General features: G+C 44.8%; 1 long non-coding RNA gene across 1 annotated transcript; it reads right to left on the reverse strand.

The window, feature by feature from the left end:
• Nucleotides 1–4,484: 4,484 nt before the first annotated feature.
• Nucleotides 4,485–9,209, reverse strand: LOC144892830 (uncharacterized). Its single transcript, XR_013623978.1, has 3 exons — nucleotides 9,017–9,209; nucleotides 6,988–7,102; nucleotides 4,485–4,551 (listed from the first exon to the last, which is right to left on the reverse strand). It is a non-coding gene; the product is annotated as an uncharacterized LOC144892830 (long non-coding RNA).
• Nucleotides 9,210–18,994: the final 9,785 nt, after the last annotated feature.

An 18,994-nucleotide genomic window follows, 5' to 3' on the forward strand; every position in this document is an offset into this window, starting at 1 on the left:
AATTATTAATCAATTCGGTCAGAGAACACATAAACCACCACCATTTCATCAGAATCTGTAACTTAAAAAAAAAAATTTTAGTCATTAATCGAATAATTAAATAACTAATCGATTAATTGATTAATTAATAAATCAAAAATAGCCTTTGCAGCCAAATCACCTGGTCATTGGCATGTCCAAATGTCAGCTTCCTAACTCAAAAGGTGCCTGAGTTAATGGTCAGAAGAGAAAGGAAATTTGATTAATTAAATAAGTACTGAATTAATCGCTAATAATTAAATAACTCCTCAATTTATTGATTAATCAAAAAACAAAAAATACCGTTTTTGACAAAGGACTTGCTCACTATTGTGCCGAAATTTCAGATTCCTAGCTCAAAGGATGGCTGAGATATCGTCCGGACAACCAAGGAAACAAGAAAACAAACAAACAAGAAACCAGAGTGAAAACTGAGTACTCTCTTTCAGCGTGCGTCACTGCCAAGCCCCCTTCGGTGCCCGGCAATGACGATTTGCAATGCCTGGAGGTGGCATAGGAAAGGAGCGGTGTACAACAAGTACACATACATTCAAAGTACACCGCCCCATGCCAAATAATTAAATATGCTGCAGCGCGGCATTGACGGGGCGCCTCAGGCGCCCGGCAATACCGCAGTGCAGCTCATTGAGGCTGCATTGGGAGGGAGAGGTGTACACTAATTGATTGATTAATTGTATAATTAAAATCAATAAAAGATTATCACAAATTATTTTCTTAATCAATTGGCTAATAGCATAACTAAACCATTAGTGCTTCATTCGAAGATGTATCTTTTTGAAATTTAATTAAATAGATCATCAATAAAAAATAAATAATTAATTGATTAATCAATAAATAATTAATCGATTAATCAATAAATAATTAATCGATTAAATGATGAATCAATAAATCAAAAATATCCTTGATAGCCACATCACTTGGTCACTCATGTCCAAATATTAGCTTCCGAGCTCAAAAGGTGCCTGAGATATTGGCCAAATGAGAAAGAAGACAAATAAATGATTAATAATGAAAATTAATAAATAATAATCATAAAAAAATTAAATTATTAATCAATTTGGTCAGAGAACACATCCACTATTTTCCACTACCACTATCACTATTTCCACTACCATCCACTACCACACACATCCACTACCACTATTTCATCAGAATCTGTAACTTTTTAAAAAAAAAATTTTTTTGTCATTAATCGAATAAAAACCACCTTTAGAGGCCATTTTTCCCCGCAAGCGGGGGTTGGCCTTTTTCGGGAACTGTGGTTGTTGTTGTTTTTCGGTCCCCTTTTTGAAGCAATGTTTAACGGCCGGATGCCCTTCCTGACGCCAACCCTTTTTGCCGCCTTTAACGACAAGCAGGGATTTACCAGTGAACTGGTACTCAATTTGCCGACCTCGGAAGGATGACAGGCTGAGTCAACCCCCCTGGCGTTAATTCAGCGATTGACCGGGATTCGAACCCAGGATCCTGGGATCCTAAGCCGGCACCCTAGCCGCTAGCCCAACACCAGAGATCATTAAATAATTAATCGATTAATTGATTAATTAATAAATCAAAAATATCCTTTGTAGCTAAATCACCTGGTCATTGGCATGTCCAAATGTCAGCTTCCTAACTCAAAAGGTGCCTGAGTTAATGGTCAGAAGAGAAAGGAAATTTGATTAATTAAATAAGTACTTAATTAATCGCTAATAATTAAATAACTCCTCAATTTATTGATTAATCAAAAAAAATAATAATACCGTTTTTGACAAAGGACTTGCTCACTATTGTGCCGAAATTTCAGCTTCCTAGATCAAAGGATGGCTGAGATATTGCCCGGACAAACAAACAAGAAAGAAAACAAGAAACCAGAGTGAAAACTGAGTACTCTCTTTCAGTGTGCGTCACTGCCGAGCCCCCTTTGGTGCCCGGCAATGACGATTTGCAATGCCTGGAGATGGCATAGGAAAGGTGCGGTGTACAATAAAACTGATATATGAACTCTCAGTTTGAACTTGAGGCCCACCCATCTGATGCACACCAGACATCCTTTATTACCTCCAACATAGAAGGTGGGTGGAGCTTATGTTTTCACCCATGACTGTTCATCCCTAGGTGAGGAGGATATCTCAAAAAGTTATGGACGGATTCAAACGAAACTTGGTGGACAGGTTGGGTGTTTTACAAGGACAAATTTATTAGACTTTGGTGAAGATCAGGATCCTAGAAAGTTTAAGTGATTCTTCACCATTGGGAAATAAGGCCAAAAACAATATATAGCACGATATCTCAAAAAGTTATGGACAAGTTCTGACAAAACTTGGTAGATGAGTTGGGCAGGTGACAAAAACAAGCCAATTAGATTTTGGTTCAGATCCGGAAGCAGATCCGGCCTAACAGTGAGACACAAAACAAACTGTTCAGCCTGGCAGAGGCATGTGCTCTGCCGAGTGTCGTTCCATTTCTGAATAAAATAACTAGTTCCTCAGTTGTGCCCATCCCAATATTACTGTCCATCAGTGTTTTTAATTTCGACGTAGCGTTAATAAACCAAAAAATAAAACTGACTTTTGCTTCAACTTAATGTGAAAAAAAGGTTTGTTTAAATGAACTTTCTCACTCTTACCGGGATTGCGAATTCAGTTTGCTCATTATTTCCCAGGCATCCGATTCAGGGCTTTGGCAATGATGGCGCAGATCTCTAAGAGCCTGTTTTGTCTCTCTGTTGGTATAGAGTTGATACTCTGTTTCGCCGAATACCTCCGTCAAGGGAGGTGTCCACCATCGCTGCCTGCACTCTCTGCCCACACACCACGTTTGTCATTGTTAAGTGACCAAACTGCTGACCCACTCACTCTTTGGCGCTGATATGCTCCAGACCAAGCAACATGCAACACCCAAAAGGAAAGAAAGGCATCAATAATAGGCTATAAATTTATGCATAGCTGGGCTTGTAAAATATTATAAACCACAAACACGTATGATTAGCTCACAGAACATCCGTGAGGTAAGTTTTACTTAGAACTGAGCGAAGATCTACTGTAATCTACATACCCCACAAGGGTTGGGTAAATAACATGACCCTTGTCGTGTCCAACGATCCCTTCAGTGTGTGCATGTGATGAACAATTCAATCCGAATCGTGAAGCCTCTTCTTCTTCACGCAATAACAACTTCTAGCTTCCAGACCGTACATCCATTCATCTTGAAATTGTGCACACTTGTTGCTCTTTATGACTTCTACTAGAGTATGACGTTTCACGTCGATCAATAAAGCGATTCAAGAGATATCCATTTTTAAAAATATTTTCGTTTAATTAACGAAATCAACCAAACCACGTGACCTATTGCAAATTCCAAAATGACATTTTAGTGGACTGACATGCTGAACAGATCTGTGAAGTTTCCCCTCGATTGGATCAAAAATGAGGGAGGAGCTCGGTCTTAAAGGTTCATGCTTAAAAACATCATAACTCTGAAACCATGTGACGCATGACGTCATGCTCATTGACGTTTTTGTTCATCATGGGTTTGCGATTCTGCCTGCAAAGTTTGGCCTCGATATGTTCAGCCGTTGCAGAGAAAAGGGGGTTTTCGTGTTTCCACGAAAAACAATATGGCGGCCGAACCACGTGACCTGTGACATCATAATTACCATTAAAATATTCTCCAGACCGAGTCCCTCCTATGGTGAAAATTTGATCTCAATCGGTCCTACTATTGCAGAGAAAATCTTTTTTAAAGGAAATTAAAACTTAAAATGGCACCGAGTTAAGGATCATCAGAATTATCAGAATTCCCAAAGTTCAAAGTGCCATAACTTTGTCAAAAATAATCGAAACGTCGTGAAGTTCGAACTTGATCTGTAACTTATCAAAAGGAAACCAAGTGGCAAGTTTGAAATAATGACTATTAAGCCTTTAGAAAAAAAGTCCGGAAAACTGTTCTTTGCATGACGGACTGACAGACTGACGGACTGATGGGCAGACAGACGGAGGGACGGTGCATAAACCTATAGTCCCCTCCGGTGTACACTGGCAGGGGACTAATAAGAAAAACTCTAGCAGTAATAATAGGTTACTCTCCATTTCAGGGAGAGAGCCTAATAAACGACCCTGTACATTGAGACAGCAGATTAATGAAAACAGTATGTGGGATGTGAACAAGGGATTCAAACGAATAAAGGTATTTACACAAAAAAAAAAAAAATTTGTTCAAAAACAAACAAGAAAAGCCAAACAACCAATTGTAATTTTTTTTGTTTCATCCAAAGAAAAAGCAGCAAGTGTAAGCCATCCACCCACCTGTATAACCGTAAAAAGTCTTCTGGCCGCGAATGGAAAAACTTCACAGACAAGACAATGCTCTGTGCGATGTAGGAAACGAATGGAATTTGAATACCAAGATGGATCAGCCAATGGGAGATTAATTGTATAGCCAATCTGAGCAGCAGAATACTGGACTCATCTCGCAAAGGAACATGCCAATAGCACACGGCAGAGCTGATGCAGCCAAAAGCCACAAAGTAGCCTGAAAAGAAGCAGTAAGATTAAATGTACCATACAGCTGGATTTGGGTCTGACAAAACTGATTCACGATATACTAAACTAATCATTCCAATGTACAAAGAGGCCAACAACAATGCCTATCAAAATGGGGGCGTTCGGACACATATACGTACTCGCACTCACCCCAGAGCCATCTAGCCTGGAACGAGCTGGGAAGGGTGATGGGGAGGTTTTGGAGGGGAGGGGTGATGGGGAAGATTTGGAGGGGAGGGGTGAGATTGGATTTTGGAAAGTGTACGATTAATGGGAAACGAACATTTATTGCAAAATGAGTTTCTTGTGACCTTCGAGTTAAAAATACATTTAAGGACGCTGGAGGGGGGTTGGAGTGCAGGTGAGTTTGGGGAATGTATGAAAGAGGCACTGTAAGAGATGGAATTTTTTTGGGGGACGAATAGATTTGGTGAGCAAGTCGAAAGCAACCTTTTAAAGAAGAAGAAGAAAAAGGTGTTATAATATACGACAGAATACAGTACTTCAGGGGAAAGTTTAAACATTTTAAAGTTTAACAGTGAAAACTATCTGGGGAAATGGGGGAGAAACACGTGGTCGAAGAACGAACGAACGAATAAGAACAATGAATAAACGAATAAGAACAACGAATAAGAACAGAGAAGGAAAGGTGTTTTTTTTGTTGTTTTTTTGAGTTGAGATTTTAAACAAGGAAGTAGGCTATGGGGTGAAAAGACTGGGAAAAACAGAGAATGAAAGTTATTGGAGCACAAACGACAGACCGCTGAGAGAAAAACAAAGCCTCAAGGTCGGACACGGTACAAACCCTCAAAAGACAGGACACGAATTAACACGATTTTCTTTACAGGTATGAAAGATTTACACCGAGAATCTTCCTAGGGACACACTATAAGTACACACACCATAAAATAAATACAGTTTTGACGAAAATACAAATGGGAACAATTACTTAACTTCGAAAGCGTGAGAGCGTGGACAGCTGCGAAAAAAACGTAAAACTCGCCGGTAAGACCGGAAGCGGAAGTCGCCTAACGATAAACCTAATGCCTAATTTGGGATCCCACACACACAGATATCAGAGACAAGACGAGGGCATATGAATTAATAAAAAGAACACGTTCGTCATGTAGAATGTACGCGGCATGCGGTCTTATCTGTCTCGTCATTGGCTTTGGCCACTGTCCAACACTGCTCCGTTCGGCCCGCGGCACACCACGAGGTCCCTCGCTCCAAGTGCCACAAGGCCTCGCTCCAAGCGCCACGTGTCCAACGCAGGCCAGCGGCTCCACACGAGGTCAATTCGAACCACAGTCCTCCTGTCTGTGAACTCAACTCTCTGGATCAAAACCAACTGCCTCGTATCAAAACCAACTGCCCAAAAGGTGTTCGGCGCTCGTTAATCGGATCTCTCTCGCTCAGGATCTCGACCGCGCTGCTCAACTCAACTCGGGCTCTCTCTCTCTCAGGCTGTGAACTGCGAACCAACTCGTGCTGCGCAACTCGCTCTCCTGCACCAACTCGACTGCTCAGGATCGCACCGGGACTGTCACTCGACTGCAGAGGATCGCCCCGGGACTGTCACTCTGTGCACCAAACTCTCAACTCTCCTCTCTTCTCGACTGCCTGAAATGACGTCCGGCCCCGATAGTATCTGCTGGCCCGTGACGTCAGCCCTGGCGGCTGCCAACCAATCAGAGCCTCTACCGACTCACCCAGGTGCACGCCCACTGCGCCACTCCAAATCTCATCCCCTACTCTGTGGTCATAGCGCGTGCTAGTCGATCTGGTTCGGCCCCTGGGAGGTGTAAATGGTGGCGGCCATTCGGCGGTTACTCGCCGCATTCGGCGGCGGCGATTACTTAAATGAGTAATCTTTCAGCATGCAAAGGGTGACAAGACATGGGATTTTAATGGTATTTGTAATGGAATTATGATGAGTTAAATATAAAAGATATTTGTTTGTTTTTTTCAAAAAAAAGTGACAATTAGCTGAGGAGTCGCCGAGGGCCAAACTTTAACCTTTGACAGCAGAGAAATAGTGTTCTGACAGCAAAAGACTTCCAAATAATATTTATGGCTGGATTGCTTCAAGAGAAATGACATACTATTTATTTTATTAACTGAAGGAATTATAAAATTGCTATGAGATGAAATTATATTTTCGGTGTTGGTATAACAGTAATTACCGAGAAAAATATATCTGAAGACTTACATGATCATGTTGTGTAAGTACGAAAGGTTTGTGGTCACAAATTCAAAGGAAATGGAAGTTATGTCTTTGGGAAGTTTGCAAAATTTGTAAGGGATCTTGCATGGGTTCAGCAAAACATTTTTTCAGTTTTTGGATGTGTAGATGAATATATACATGTACATGGGTGAGTATGCACACAAAAGGATGGGATGATACTCTTCAAAGAGCTCTTACCAATGGAAATCAGCCAGTGCTGACTCAATATAGTTCCCAGGTCCCTATACACGTGCCGCATCGTGAACAGAGCCATGGACCAGCCACTTGCCACAATCACGAAGAAAACATTCCTCTGTTGGACTTGCCCATTCATCGCAATTACCTATTGTGTTGGCAGTGATTTATACATGTTTAAATGTCAAACAAACAAAACTTGGCAAACTTGGCAAACAAGTGGAACATGTCTTTCAATCCTGACAAATCTCACACTCTTACAATGTCTCTCCGAAAAGACCGACTGGACAACCCTCCCATCCACTTTCTGAATAATCCTCTCCAAGAAGTTCTGTCACTCAAGCTTTTGGGTCGCACTATCTGCCATGATCTTTCCTGGGAAAACCACATTGCAAATCTGGCCTCCAAAGCCAGTCGCCGACTGGGCATCCTCCATCGTGCGAAGTCCTTCCTTGGCACACCTGAGCTCCTCACCACATACAAGGCTTTCATCCGCAGCTCAATGGAATACTGCTCTCCCCTCTGTGCTGGTGCTCCTGCCTCACACCTAGCTCGTCTTCACGCTGTTGAAACCAAAGCATTCAGAATCATTGGACTCTCCCGCGATGAAGCTAACTCCGAGGGCCTTTCACTCACTCAGCACAGGCAGGTTGGTGGTCTTTCCGTCTTCTACCGACTCCTCTCCGGCCTTGCTCCAACAGCTCTATCTGGGCTCTGTCCCCCAAATATTCCTACATGTCGCACAAGATCTGCCTGCAACCCTCTTATGGTTAAACTGCCAAAATCAAGACTCTGCTCACCTTCACTCACCTCTTTTCTCCCGCCTCTGGAACAAACTCCCTCACTCTCTTCAATCCCACTCCTCCCTCCAGGTCTTCAAAACAGCTGTTCACCACCATCTCTTATCTTCCCCCATCCAAAACCTTGATCTTTTCTACCCCTGCTAATTTCACCCCAAGTCCACTTTTTTGAAATACCAACTTCTTTCCTGGAAGTCCTTGGTGTCCTTGTGTTTTATACTTCTCCCAGCCCCCCCCTCCCCCTTCCCATGCCTCCTCCCCCCAAGCCCTCTCCCTCCCACAAATCTCCCGATGTCCCTGCTCTCAAATGTTGTGTTTGCGTGCTTCCCCTTCTCTCCCCACCTTGTCTACCGCTCCCTCTTTTTATTACTTGCCGGAAAAGATGATGCTTGGTGCCAAAATCGAATCAGTTCATTTTAGCAAAATAATATATACCTAAACCAAATTTGGTCAAAATCCCATCACTGGTGCACAAGTTAGTGTGACAGAATTTTTACCTAACGGGATGTCTGATCTTTGACCTTTTGACCACAATAATCTAATCTGTTTATCTCTACATCATAATACATACTTGTACCAAGTTTGACTTAGTTCCCATCAGCAGTTCATAAGTTATCGCAGTAATGAAAACGGAAAGCAAATATTCCTACAGGTCGCACAAGATCTGCCAGCAACCCTCTGATGGTTAAATTGCCAAAATCTTGGCTCTCTGCTCACCTTCACTCTTTCATTCCTCTTTTCTCCCGCCTCTGGAACAAACTCCCACACTCCCTTCAATCCCACTCCTCCCTCCAGGTCTTTAAAACAGCTGACCACCACCATCTCTTATCTTTCCCCATCCAAAACCTTGATCTTTTCTACCCCCACTAATTCACCCCAGATCCACCTTGTTTGAAATTCCAACTTCTTTCCTGGAAGTCCCGGCAGTGTCCATATGTTTTATACCTCTCCCACCCCCCTCCCCCTTCCCATGCCTGCTCTCAGATGTTGTGTTTGTGTTCCTCCCCCTCTCGCCCCATCTTGTCTACCGCTCCCCATGTTATATGTTTTATGTGTCGGTTTGTCTTTCTGTGCGATTAATGTCAGCTCTTTCACGAGCCTCGATCTTGTATCCAAAAAAAAAAAAAAAAAAAAAAAAAAAGGATCACGGGCGGACAATCCGAAAACATAATGCCTCCATCAACTTCGTAGGTGGACGCACAAAAGCCGATCACACATGCACACACACATACCTGAGCAGGCAGCAGACGGCAAAGGCCAACAACAATGAGAAGAAGGGAAGACAAGACTCCCAGGAAGAATCCAGATGTCGATAAAAAATATTGCACTCCTGTTCAGGTCAATGAGGCAAGAAAGGAGTTAGCGATGCAATCGAAATGCAAGAAAGTATGTGCCAGTTATAGAAGCGAGATTAACCCTGACGATAAAAATAGTGCGAATTTGTAATCATTTCACAAATTTTAAAACAGAATCAGCAACAATGCAAAATACTGACAGAACGAATTGAAGCCATTACAATAATTGCACAACTGAATTGGTCGACATCTGGGAAAGAATTCAGGATAACTTTTGAGATCGCATCGGTGCTTTAATGATGGATTTTCTGATAAATATTTGAAGCAAATAACTATGCAGTATAATGATTAGACTCAGCACATCTCATTTTGAAAGCAGAATTTGGATTTCTTTACATTAAAAATAAATAAATAAAACAAGACAAGTCCAAATCCCACCTCAGGCAAAAGGATCGTCCCATTCCAACACAGAGCGGCAAACTTAAAGTATGGGCAAAATCCAAAAAAAACACAAACAAGTAAAGATACATTCAAAGTACACCGCCCACATGCCAAATAATTAAATATCCTACAGCGCGGCATTGCCGGGGTGCCTCTGGCGCCCGGCAATACCACAGTGCAGCTCATTGAGGCTGCATTGGGAGGGAGAGGTGTACACTAATTGATTGATTAATTGTATAATTAAAATCAATAAAAGATTATCACAAAATATTTTCATAATCAATTGGCTAATAGCATAACTAAATCACTAGTGCTTCATCCGAAGATGTATCTTTTAGAAATTTAATTAAAGAAGTCATTAATAAAAAATTAAATAATTAATTGATTAATCAATAAATAAATTAATCGATTAAATGATTAATCAAAAAATCAAAAATATCCTTGATAGCCACATCACTTGGTCACTGTCATGTCCAAATATTAGCTTCCCAGCTCAAAAGGTGCCTGAGATATTGGCCAAATAAGAAAGAACATAAATAAATAATTAATAATGAAAATAAATAAATAATAATCATTAAAAAATTAAATTATTAATCAATTCGGTCACAGAACATATAAACCACCACCATGTCATCAGAATCTGTAACTGAAAAAAGATTATTTTTTTTAGTAATTAATCGAATAATTAAATAATTAATCGATACATTGATTAATTGATGAATCAATAAATCAAAAATATCCTTGATAGCCACATCACTTGGTCACTCATGTCCAAATATTAGCTTCTGAGCTCAAAAGGTGCCTGAGATATTGGCCAAATGAGAAAGAAGACAAATAAATGATTAATAATGAAAATAAAAAAATAATAATCATAAAAAAATTAAATTATTAATCAATTCGGTCAGAGAACACATAAACCACCACCATTTCATCAGAATCTGTAACTTAAAAAAAAATTTTTTTTTGTCATTAATCAAATAATTAAATAATTAATCGATTAATTGATTAATTAATAAATCAAAAATAGCCTTTGCAGCCAAAATCACCTGGTCATTGGCATGTCCAAATATCAGCTTCCTAACTCAAAAGGTGCCTGAGTTAATGGTCAGAAGAGAAAGGAAATTTGATTAATTAAACATGTACTTAATTAATCGCTAATAATTAAATAACTCCTCAATTAATTGATTAATCAAAAAACAATAAAATACCGTTTTTGACAAAGGACTTGCTCACTATTGTGCTGAAATTTCAGCTTCCTAGTTCAAAGGATGGCTGAGATATCGCCCGGACAAACAAACAAACAAGAAAGAAAGCAAGAAAACAAGAAAGCAAGAAAACAAACAACCAGAGTGAAAACTGAGTACTCTCTTTCAGCGTGCGTCACTGCCGAGCCCCCTTCGGTGCCCAGCAATGACGATTTGCAATGCCTGGAGATGGCATAGGAAAGGAGCGGTGTACAACAGGTAATCAAAGTGCATTTTCGAAAGTATGCCTCATCCAACCAAATATGTGTCCTGTGATCATGCTGGGTACACACTTGCTCAAATAATCTGCATAGACGACCAATAGGAGTCCCAGCACGAGGCAGCCAATCAGCCACAAGTCATACCCTGCACACATGCAAGCAATTTCTCAAAATACAAACAGCACATGAAAATTGACCGTCTCTCAAATACGTATTCACTTTGGAGATGTACAAAATAATGGACAAAGGAGTTAGCTGCTGTTAAAAGTCACTGACTGGGCATCCTCCATCATGCAAGGTCCTTCCTTAGTTCCTTGGCACACCTGAACTCTTATGCATCAACAATGCCCGCATCTTCATGGAGTCTGTTCTCCTCTCTGGGGCCACTCTAACATATAGCCCAGATCGGTGGAGTGTTGCAGTGATGGTTGTCCTTCTGGAAGTTTCTCCCATCTCCACACAGGATCTCTGGAGCTCAGCCAGAGTGACCATCGGGTTCTTGGTCACCTCTCTTACCAAGGCCCTTCGCCCCCGATTGTTCAGTTTGGCCGGGCGGCCAGCTCTAGGAAGAGTCCTGGTTGTTCCAAACTTCTTCCATTTAAGAATTATGGAGGCCACTGTGCTCTTGGGAACCTTCAATGCAGCAGAATTTTTTTTGTAGGCTTCCCCAGATCTGTGCTTCGACACAATCCTGTCTCTGAGCTCTGCAGGCAGTTCTTTCGACCTCATGGCTTGGTTTTTGCTCTGATATGCATTGTCAGCTGTGAGACCTTATATGGACAGGTTTATATCGACAGGCCTTTCCAAATCATGTCCAATCAATTGAATTTACCACAGGTGGACTCCAATCAAGGTGTAGAAACATCTCAAAGATGATCAAGAGAAATGTGAGGCACCTGAGCTAAATATCAAGTGTCATAGCAAAGGGTCTGAATACTTTTATGTTGGGAGGGTAGAGCAATACATAGATGGAGGTAGATCTGAAGAGGTAACATGCTTCGACTGTCGCGATAGGGAATCTACCTTATAATAAGTTCCATGTTTAGTCCGGTTTGTCGGTTAAGGAGTATACCTGTGAACATACCAGGATGTTCGTGTGCTAGGTAGTTGTAGGGACTAAGATAACCCCCCCTGTGTGTCGGACATGGTGGTCATTCCTTTGTCCCTTATGGCAACACACACCTGTAGACAAGAAGATAGGCCCTTTAGTGCACACAGTAATTTAATTCTGGACTCTTCTGGACTTCGCTATGACCAACTTCCCTGAAAATGTCTGCTGCTCTTCTTCTGCTCCAATCGGCTCATCTGATCATGTGCTTGCTCATCTCTCTGACCATTCTCAGGGAGCCTCCTCAGCGTCGATGAGTCTGGCATTTCACTCAGGCCAACTGGCACGGTCTTCAAGCAGCCATCAATCATCTGGACTGGTCTCCCATCTCTACCACCTCCGACATCAACTCATCCTGGGAATTCTTCCAAAGTAAATTGCTCTCTCTCATGCACAGATTTATACCCATCTAGTCTTCAGTTGTCATACCCTTCCTCCCGTCCATGGTACACGGCATCTTGTGGTGAGGCTGTTCCCCAGAAACAACTTGCCTTCGTCTCCTGGAAAGCAAATCCAACGCAAGGAAATCTCATTTCCTTTCACAAAGCCCAAAACAAGTGTGTGTCCACCCTCAGGAGAGCCAGGAAACAATATCTCTCCGTTCTCAAGACCGAACTCTCTTATCTGTCTCCCTCTTCCAAATCCTGGTGGCGTCTGGTCAAATCTGTTTCTGGTGTTTGTTCCCCCTCCATCCCCTCCCTTACCTCAAATGGCTACACAGCTGACTCCGCACATGAAAAAGCTGAATGCCTCAACTCTGTGGTTGCCTCTAAATCTTGTGTCCCCAACCCATCCCTCTCTGTACCCACCGTACCCAGTCGTACCCAGCTGCTCCTGGACTCTGTCCTTTCCTCCTGACAAGGAGGAAAAGTTTCTGTCAACCCTCGACTCTGATTCTGCAACTGGACCTGACGGCATCAGCCCACGGGTCCTAAAATCCTGTTCTTCCGCTCTTTCACTCCCTCTCCCTGTTCTCTTCACCCTCTCTTTTGCTCAAGGTCATCTGCCATCTGCTGGGAAATCAGCCAACATCACCGCTTTACATAAAAAAGGTGCATAAACAGATCCTAGCAACTACAGACCAATCAGCCTTCTCCCAATTATCAGCAAAGTCATGGAATCCATCATTGCTTCGGATATGAAATCTTTCGTCTTCTCCAATGGCTTCACCTCTGATCATCAATTTGGTTTCAGACCAGGTCACTCTACTCTGGACATGCTGCTTCTGCTGTCTCAACAATGGATGGAGGTCCTCAATGCCAAAGAGGAAATCAGAGCTGTCTCCCTCGACATATCACGTGCCTTCGATACGGTCTGGCACCCCGCTCTGCTCACCAAACTCTCCTCCTTTGGTATCCATGGAAATCTCCACGCATGGCTGGTGGACTTCCTCTCTCGTCGTAGTCAACGCGTGGCCCTGAATGGGTTTCTCTCATCTCCTCTTCCTGTTCAGGCTGGAGTTCCCCAAGGCAGTGTTCTGGGCCTTGTGCTTTTTCTGGTCTTCATCAATGATCTCTCCGACTCTCTTGAAAATCCTCTCAATCTCTTTGCTGATGACTCCACTCTCTGCCACTCCATTCCTCATCCCTCAGATCGGCAGTCTGCAGCCTCCTCACTCTCTGCAGACCTGGACAAAATCACTGACTGGGCAAACAAGTGGAACATGTCTTTCAATCCTGACAAATCTCACACTCTTACGACTTCTCTCCGAAAAGACAGACTGGACAACCCTCCCATCCACTTTCTGAATAATCCTCTCCAAGAAGTTCTGTCACTCAAGCTTTTGAGTGTCACTATCTGCCATGATCTTTCCTGGGAAAACCACATTTCAAATCTGGCCTCCAAAGCCAGTCGCCGATTGGGCATCCTCCGTCATGCGAAGTCCTTCCTTGGCACACCTGAGCTCCTCACCACATACAAGGCTTTCATCCGCAGCTCAATGGAATACTGCTCTCCCCTCTGAGCTGGTGCTCCTGCCTCACACCTAGCTGGTCTTCACTTTGTTGAAACCAAAGTGTTCAGAATCGTTGGAATCTCCCATGATGAAGCTACCTCCGAGAGCCTTTCTCAGCGCAGGCAGGTTGGTGGTCTTTCTGTCTTCTACCGACTTCTCTCCGGCCTTGCTCCTCCAGATATCTCTGGGCTCTGTCCCCCAAATATTCCAACAGGTCGCACCAGATCTGCCTGTAACCCTCTTATGGTTAAACTGCCAAAATCAAGACTCTCTGCTCACCTTCACTTCTTCCGAGATTGCTCAACCAACCAAGCCAACTCTGGTCGTGTTGACTGACTTCCATTCCAACATCCATCGTCACCATCACTCGCACCTGGCTCGAAATTGTCACCTGCAGAACATGCAACAATTCGTTTAAATAATAGGACAATAGCCTGAGCATTTGTTTACCCCAAAATGCTTCCGGAAAAGATAAACACCACTATACAAAATGTTTAGGCCACATGACCACAGCATAATCCTTTGGAATCAATCAAAATAATTTATACATCTCATCCTGTCAATGTCTCTCTCCATTATACAATGGAGTGTATGTGGGAAGTGTGAAACAGAGTGCGATACAGAGTGTGCAATGGCTGAAGAGAGTGTGCGAGAATGCACACCGGAGCGTGTGGTATGGAGTGTGCAGGAGTGCACACCAGAGCACGTGATTGGGTGTGCAACAGGAGATTGCACACCCGTGAGTAAGTGTGCGCTGATTGGGTGTGTACTGGGAGAGTGCACACCCGGGGTTGTTACTGAGTGTGTAACAAAAGTGTGCGCGAGGGTGTGCGATGGCCAAGTGTGCAACGGAGTGTGCGAGTGGTATGAGTGTGCCAGGGTGTGCACGAGGATGTGTAATAAGGGAGTGTGCGAACGGCGTGAGTGCGCCTGAGTGGTGTGCACCTGAGTGTGCAAGAAAAGAGAATGCACGAGAGCGTGCGGTAACCGAATGCAGGGGGTGTATGGGAGGCGCTAGAGCGCCGCGTTTTGCGAGTGTGGAACGGGTCGCGTGTGGGTATGAGAATGCGACTCGGGCATCGACCCAGACCGGGGGGTTAGCGTGTAGTGCGACGGATAGCCGACGCGAGCTCTCGGGGCGTGGTGCGCTTTGTGTGCTGCAGGGGCTGGCGGGGATCGTTGCCGCAGTGGCGTGCACGATTCGGGCCGGGCCCCGCCCTGTATGGTCAGTGCCGTGCCTTGGCGAAAGAGGCAAATGGCACGGTTCGAGGGGGGGGGGGGGGGGTAAGGAGAGGTCAGAGCTTCGCCCCCTAGTGGGTGCGGTGCTCCGACCGGGGGAGGTTGGGCCATCGTGCCGGGGACCGAAAGGCTCTGCGCAGAGATGGCGCCTGGAACCGTGGCCCAAGCATGCCTCCTCCCCTGAATCGAAAATGCCAGACGGACCCAACCAACAGGGGACAAACCACCCGCATGCTGTGACGAAAATGTATTGCCGCATGGAGAGGCTCGAGAGTAGTGGACGAATGGTGATAGTGTTGGGGAATGGTGTCCGGTGTAGAGGGATGGTAGATCTACCATTCCTCACTTGGGGCACATGAGCGCTAGATTATGGGGATGGCAGTGTGAACTAGCCGAGGGCGGGCTAGGATATTGTTAGGGATTTAGAAGGATGACAATAGGAGACCAAGATTTAAGTAGTGACTTTTGTACAGGTAGAGGGGACGTAGAGAGATTAGAAGGATGTTAATGACGAGGGAGTGCTTAGTGTAAGGGAAGATGGGAAAGCACGAGTGTTTGAGGGAAGTAGTTAGTTAGATGATGCTGTGTGTGTGTAGTAGTGTGGAGAAATTGTGGGTGCGTCTTGGGCTTGAGCAAATGAGGAATTGAATGGGAACCACCTTGTGCTTGGGCTTGAGCAAATGAGGCATTGGTCGGGGATGCCCCGAGGTAGTGCATGAGTGGTGTATTGAGGACAAGTGGAGTTGTGTTGGAGTGTATGGAAAGAGGAATGTGAGCCCAAGAAGTGTGCAAGAGGACTTGGTGTGTGGAATGCTTGGTGGGAGTAAATGGTATGGAATGCATGGTGCGAAGGAGTGAATGGGGGAAGATGGACCCCTTCACGAGTACCCGGGGCGGGTAGTTTAAAGTTAGGTAGAGGGTTTAGGTAAATTATTCGATATTGACACCTGTGGTGCAGGAAGTGGCAAAGAAGTGCTTGAATGGGTGCATGAGTCAGTGAATGGCTGGGCGTGTGGGCTTTGTTGGTGCATATGGTTATTGGGGCACTCCGCCACTGGTAGTCTGTCGGCCAGGTGAGGCCGCAGGTAGGCTCTGGAGCCAGTCAGAGTAGTGTTCAGTGGGGCCCGAGGATCCAGGAGAAGGACCCGGGTAGCCCAATGCCAGAGAGGGCATCAGAGGGGTGAGAGAGCCAGGAGGGGCCTTCCCCGATTTAGGGTAGTCGCAAGGAGCAAGGTAAGCTCGGGTGGCGACTTCAGTGGCGGAGGTGCGCAGGTAGGTAGACCTGCTGGTGGAGCCACACAACCCAGCCCCGAAATTGTGCAAAGGCACAGTAGGAAAAATTGGGGAGTGGGACCCAAATTGGAAGGCACCACAGGGTAGGTCAATGGGAATTGGTTTTTGAACCGCATCGTGTAACGATGGCCAATTGAATTGGCAGGGCAAGACCCCGTGTAGAGTAACTGAGTTAATGTTATTAGAGTATAGTAAGGATAAGAAATCTCTTCGCACCATCCGCATCCACTCACCAAGGCAGACGGAACTCCACACCAGGTTTCGTGAACGATTTGGATGGTAAAGACGCATCATGACGTGAGTGTGACATTGTGGTAACTCCATCTCTTCCTTCTTGGGAGGGATTGGAAGACGAATTTTGAGTAGAGGGGGATATGGGAGACAGGACGTAGAGACGAATTTGTAAAGTGTAAATACAGGGAAGGGCAAGGGTAGTGTAGGCTGACATAGGGGGTTACGAACGGTTAGGGACGAGCTTTCTCTGCTCGCTCTCCCGCACCCCTCATGTTGCATTGCCTTGATTGATGTGTACCTTTGCGTCCTTTCCTTCGCTAATTGTGCTTTGTCTTCCTCCCCACCCATGGACCCATTTTGGAGGGGAGTGTGCAGGAGCCCTGAACGGTGCAGCGGCGCCTGGCCACATTTGTGTAGAAGATTTGAAGGTGAACGATTTGGATATTACTAGTATTATTACTCGTATTATATTACGAGTATAATTATTTGGATATTACAAGCTAGTATATATTACTGCCCCTGCTACCGACGGGAAAACCATGGTCCCCCTTTCGCTCCGCAGTGTGACGGGGGACAACAAACCTAAGAAACAACTTCTTCCTCTTCTCCATGTACTTCTCCTGCAACTGCCTCACAATAAAGAGCGCGTCTGTTGTTCCTCTTCCTGGCATAAATCCAAATGCATTTCGTCGATCTTCACCTTCTTCCTTATCCTCCTGTCCAACACCCTTTCTAAGCATTTTTGTGCATTTCATTATGGTGCTCGGCATAAGAAGATGTGTAAATTCTATTACGTGGTCCTCCCGGTAACTACCTGGTCTTGGTGACCCCCGGACCGTGGGAGGACCCCGCCAGAAAGATATATGCTTTATACTGTTACAGACACGACTTTGATGTTAAGGTGGGCCGAGCGGAATGGCCGTCGTGTCCGCACAAATTACCCGACTATACTCGACGTTGACGAAGTCGCGCTACGCTGGCTCAATAAGAAAAAGAAGACACCCGGCTGGGTTATAATGACACAATACGACACCAGGGGTTCAGTTCTCAAGACCTCCGGAGGAGGTTATATTAAGGCGGAAGGTTAGATTACAACTACAAGAGGGACAGCATAGAAAGACAGGCACTTAGACACACTCTTATATTAACCCTAGACAGACGACAGATAAACGGGACAACGCTGGCTCACACGGGGTTTGATGGCTAGGAAAGGCAGATAGCGATGGCTCAAGGTGCACTCTTGGCTCAAAGCAGGGTACACGGTTCGGTCCAGAGATGCGGGGAGGTCTCGTCGCAGCGCTCAGAGGTGACGTTCTTTCTCAGGCCTCTCCAAACTCAGGCGCATCCGTTTCAGCGCTCGCAGGTCCGTCTTTCTCCAGCTGGGGGCGAATCTGACGTCACATCCGGCGCGTGGCCGCGTATATCCGGCGGGGAGTGACACGCCCTCGGCTCGTTAGCTCCGCCTCGTGGAATCGGCACGTTGCTTCTCATTGGGTGCGTGCGGGGGGGGTTACTGGCTCCGCCCCCGACGAGGAGCTGACAGCCAGCCCCTTCGGGGTAACCCCATGGAGCGCATGGTCTGGAGCTAATCGAGCCGGTGTGAGGACGCATCCTCCCCCGCTCCGCCGCCATCCCCTCTGTTGTTGTTGTAATTGTTGTTGTAGTTGTTGTTATTGTTGTTGTTTGGGGAAGAAGATGGGAGGAGGTATGGGAAAGGTCCTAAACTCACTACTGATGCCATATAATCACATTCTGGTGCAACGAAGAGTCATAATTAATGGAAACGAGGCCTTAACTGACATAGATTAAGAATAACTAGGAAGATGTCCGAAAGTTGTCTACGTGTGGTGCGGTGGACCTGGGCACGACATTTAATGGGGGAATAAGGGGAAGGTCGGCTCTACTGATTGTTATTTACATGCAATGGGACTAGGGAATGGGGGACTGGGGAAAGTTGGGGAGTATTGGAGAAAATAGGGGAATATTTACAAGCGGATATGGAGGCCAAATTCCATATTCGCAACATTGCACCCTTCTCTACCCTCGGGGCGTCCCGACCCGATAAATTTTTACCTACTTTAGTGTGGCACGCAATGTAGTTCCCTCTACTATTAACTCTACCCTGAGTGCGACAGTTTTACAGATATTCACAAATGAGTAAATATGTCCCCCTGCGACGTT

The sequence above is a fragment of the Myxine glutinosa genome, chromosome 7 (assembly GCF_964187855.1).
Source record: "Myxine glutinosa chromosome 7, kmMyxGlut1.1, whole genome shotgun sequence".
NCBI lineage: Eukaryota > Metazoa > Chordata > Myxini > Myxiniformes > Myxinidae > Myxine > Myxine glutinosa.